A 4,363-nucleotide genomic window follows, 5' to 3' on the forward strand; every position below is an offset into this window, starting at 1 on the left:
TCACTACTGAACGCTCCCCTGTGTTTAACTTTGTACCTCTCAGTAAGTTGTGTGTTTTCTTTCATGTTCAGACCTTTAGGGTGTATTTTCTGAGGAGAATAATGAACCTTCCCTAGGACTTATCCTGCGGCTTCCCAGGCAGCGCAGTGGTAAAAAAAAAAAAAAATCTGCCTGCCAATGCAGGAGATGTAGGACACAGGGGTGAGATCCCTCTGGTTGGGAAGATCCCCTGGAGGAGGAAATGGCAACCCACTCCAGTATTCATCCTAATTTTGTTTAATTGAGCAAAGATGCTGTTCCTTCGGAACCAGCTAAGCTATTGTCTCTTTGGGGAAGCCTTTTCTGACTGCCACAAATGTATTAGCTGCTGATCATAACCATTACCATACAAAATTAAATACACTTCAATTAGGAAGTAGCACACTACATGTGATTTTTCCATTTTGAGTTTTTTTTTAATTTATTTTAAATTTTCTGGGGTTCTACAGCCTCTGATTCAGTAAAACAAGGGAGTTGCATTGAATGAAACTTTAAAATACCTTCTAAATGTAAACATTTTATATTTCTTATAGCATATGAGGTGCTAATTTTAAAGAAGAGGATTTCATAAGCACTTATTATGTATAAATTATTTAACATTCATTTTCTCATTTAATTTGATATTAGTAGGAATACCTTATGTTACAGTAACAGAAACTTAGTTTAAACCACTTTTAATAAAAGAAAGTAATACTTGTATGACTGCACAAAATGAAACAAAACACCAATCTAAAGCAAGCATTAGCCCCTGGTACAATTGAATCCAGGGTTCAAACCATATCTTCAGCACTTGATGTCTCCTTCATTTTTGTCTCTTTATTCCTCAGAGTTAGTCTGTTTCTCATATAAGCCCTTTTAGAAGCAATGACCCTGATAAAAAGCTCAGCTTTTTCATTATCATTCATTTAATAATTCCAGAAGAAATAGAGTTTTTCTTTCCCAATAATTATAGCAAAATTGCATGATTGAATCTTACTGGACTTACTTGGGTTATGTGCATAATTTCCTGTGATCAGAGACATTCAAAAGCAGGACTAACTAGTTCTAAGTACCCAACCCTAAATTAAGAGTCTTGGGGTTAGGCCCACTCAGACCTCCTAATCTGAGATCAGGGTAGGATTTGTTGCCAAAAGATAATCTCTTATTTTTTTTTTTTAAGGAGTTACAATAAAAGTCTTTATTTAAGTTTGATCAGTACAGGTAAGATATACTAGATTACAGAGCAATATGCATTAACAGGATACAACAATTCATAAAAACTGAGTAACCATGCACACAAATTTCTTAAACATTCAATCACCTAAAGAGAAAATGCACAGATGTATGGTGGCAAAACTGTATCTAACAGTGAAACTACTATAGGACTCCTTCAACAAGTCCAACTTTTAGTGATAAAACTACTGTACTGGGCAACCTTGGCAGTCATAAACCCACATCTCCTCTGACAAGTCTGAACGGTGCATAAGCGTAGTAACAGCATGAGTAAGAATGCCCTCACACAGCACAGATTCTAGGGTAGACACAGATTCACACAGACATCACTGTGTTATACTTTAAGCAAAGAGTTCCATTTACAACTTCACATTAACTCATATAAAAATAACCTGACCCTACACAAAAATGTCCTTTTAGCAACATTCAAAGTAATTAACTGTTACAATTTCCAAAGTGGCAGAGGTATTGAAGCAAAGAAAAAGGGAAAAAAAGAAAAAAAAACCCCACAAAAAAGGCAAATTGTGACAAAAGTATGCGTTAATTAAATGGACAGTATCCTCTTCCAAATTAAGTGACACTGTATAAGAATTTGCTGGATTTTTTTTTTTTTACAAAACTGAACCCTGTACATTTACACTTGAGGCCAAGCCATTCTGAACGTGGCGGGAAGCTGCAGTTCGGTTACCTTTCCCACTCACTGGTTTCTCCTCTTGCAGAGGAGAACAGACTCTTAATGACTGGAGTCTGTGTCATTTGAGTGGTGTGTGAGAGAGTTTTCACTGCCCCTGGGAGAGTCTACACTTTCATACTCTGCACTGAGTTGGTTTACGTAACTACTACCTCCTCTGCCAGTTCTCTCCTCCGAGCTGCTGGAGGCCTTATTCCCATTCCCTGGAGAAGAAGGAAAGTCATCTACGGCTGTGTCCCTGTGAAATCCAGACCCAGACGTCCTCTGCCGGGAGGAACCACCATTACTTGGTCTGTTGGCCAGATGACTGCAGTCTTTACCTGTGGCCTCTGCCTGTCCTACAGGCTCAGAAGATGTAGTCCTGCTGGTACTCGGGCCTGGGGCTTGAGACTGCTGCTGTTGGTACTGAGCCAACTGCGGGCATGTCTCCTTCAGTTGTTGCTGAAGAACTAGAATGGTACTCTGCATACCCTGTACTTCTTCGTCAAGTTGAATGATGAAGTCATTCAGTTCATCCTGACTGCTTTTAAGCTCCTCACTATATTTCTTCTGTAAAGCCAACTCCGCTTCAAGTTGTGCAATACGTCCCTGGGACAGCTGCCTTCCAAGCTCTTGATTCTCCTGGATAAGCATTCGACACTTCGCCATTAACTTTTTGCCTGTTAGGCTACCAGGCGTAAACTTCCAGGCACTCAGTTCGTTCTGGGCTTGTTCCAGTTTGTCTGCAGTCTGTTCCAGTTCACTTTCATTTTTAGGAATAACAGGTTGATCGCTGGGTCCACCATTGTTGATCTCAGTTGTGCAACGCTAGGCTGCTGGACTTGTTTGAGGTACTGGATCTGAGTAGTACACTCTTGCATTTCTTGCTCCTTGGTTGCTAGTCGCATTTCAAGAATGTTTTCCCTGCGTGCAGATTCTTGCTGCTGCTGCTTTTGTTTTTCTTCAGATTCCCTTAAGCCAGTTACATCATTAGAGTTGAGATCTGTGTACTTGCCCTCCAAAGCTTGCACATATGCTTCATACTGTTTCCACCTTAGAATTAATTCATCTCGTGCCATAACTTTGAAGTCTGCTTCACTCAGTCGAACCTTTTTGGGAAGAGGTTCTTCGTTGGTCATCTTGAATCCTCTCCAGACGGAGGCTGCGCCGGCGCCCACCTCGTCACGTAGGCTGACCCCACGCTGTCCTCTCGCCGCCAAGGCCGCCCGACCGTGCTGCCTCCGCAGGCCCCCGAGCTCCTCCTCCGTGCCACAACCCTGGCGCTGCCCTTTCGATAATCTCTTATTAGAAGAAAGGGATTTATGCTAGCCAAGCAAAAATTAGCACATAATCTGCAACAAAATCCAACAGTTTGTGAGGCTGGTATTATGATCCCCATATATTTTCTCACCAAACTAAGGGTCAGCACACTTTTTCAGGAAAGGACAAGAGAGTCAATATTTTATGTGGGTTTTTTTTTTTTTTTTTTTTTTTTGAGTCATAGGTGGTCTCTATCACTATACATATTCTATTGGTTTTTGTACTTCCCTGGTGGTTCAGACAGTAAAGCGTCTTGCTTACAATGAGGGAGACCTGGGTTTGATCCCTGGGTCAGGAAGATCCTCTGGAGAAGGAAATGGCAACCCACTCCAGTACTCTTGCCTGGAAAATCCCAGGGACGGAGGAGCCTGGTAGGCTACAGTCCATGGGGTCACAAAGAGTCGGACATGACTGAGCGATTCTATCACATATTCTACTGTTTTTTACAACCCCTCAAAAAATGTGAAAAGCTTCCTTCGCATGGAGGCTGTATGGAAACCAGCAGTGGGCTGGATTTGATTCATGGCTCTGGGCCCTGCGCTAGACAGTAATTTGAAGGCAGAATCTGTGTTTTGGTGGTATTAGTATTCTCAGAACACATGGTGAGTGCTCCGTTAATGTTTGTTTGGTCAGTAAGTGCAGGCTTGACTCAGTTACATTGAGGATTAGAATGAGGCTATGAATTTCAAACTCATTTCATACGTGTGTTGTTGCTATTGTTCAGTTGCTCAGTCACATCCAACTCTTTGTGACCCCACGGACTGGCAGCAGGCCAGGTTTCCCTGTCCTTCACCATCTCCCAGAGCTTGCTTAAAACCACGTCCGTTGAGATGGTGACGCTATATAACCATCTCATCCTCTGCCACCCTCTTCTCTTTTGCCTTCAGTCTTTCCCAGCATCAGGGTCTTTTGCAATGAGTCAGCTCTTCTCATGAGGTGGCCAAAGTAGTGGATCTTCAGCTTTAGCAGCAGGCCTTCCAATGAACATTCAGGGTTGATTTCTTTTCGGATTGACTTTTAGTCAGAGCATGAGAATAACAGAGATGGAAACACTTGCTTAAACACTTGACAAATTTAATCTAACCTCAGCCTTTTCGGGAGAACAGTTTGAAGAAGGGGAGA

The 4,363-nt window shown here is 42.0% G+C and overlaps 1 pseudogene; it reads right to left on the reverse strand.

Moving 5' to 3' along the window:
- Nucleotides 1-1,262: 1,262 nt before the first annotated feature.
- LOC786945 (pre-mRNA-splicing regulator WTAP-like) lies at nucleotides 1,263-3,154 on the reverse strand (annotated as a pseudogene).
- Nucleotides 3,155-4,363: the final 1,209 nt, after the last annotated feature.

This window comes from Bos taurus, chromosome 12 (genome assembly GCF_002263795.3).
Source record: "Bos taurus isolate L1 Dominette 01449 registration number 42190680 breed Hereford chromosome 12, ARS-UCD2.0, whole genome shotgun sequence".
NCBI lineage: Eukaryota > Metazoa > Chordata > Mammalia > Artiodactyla > Bovidae > Bos > Bos taurus.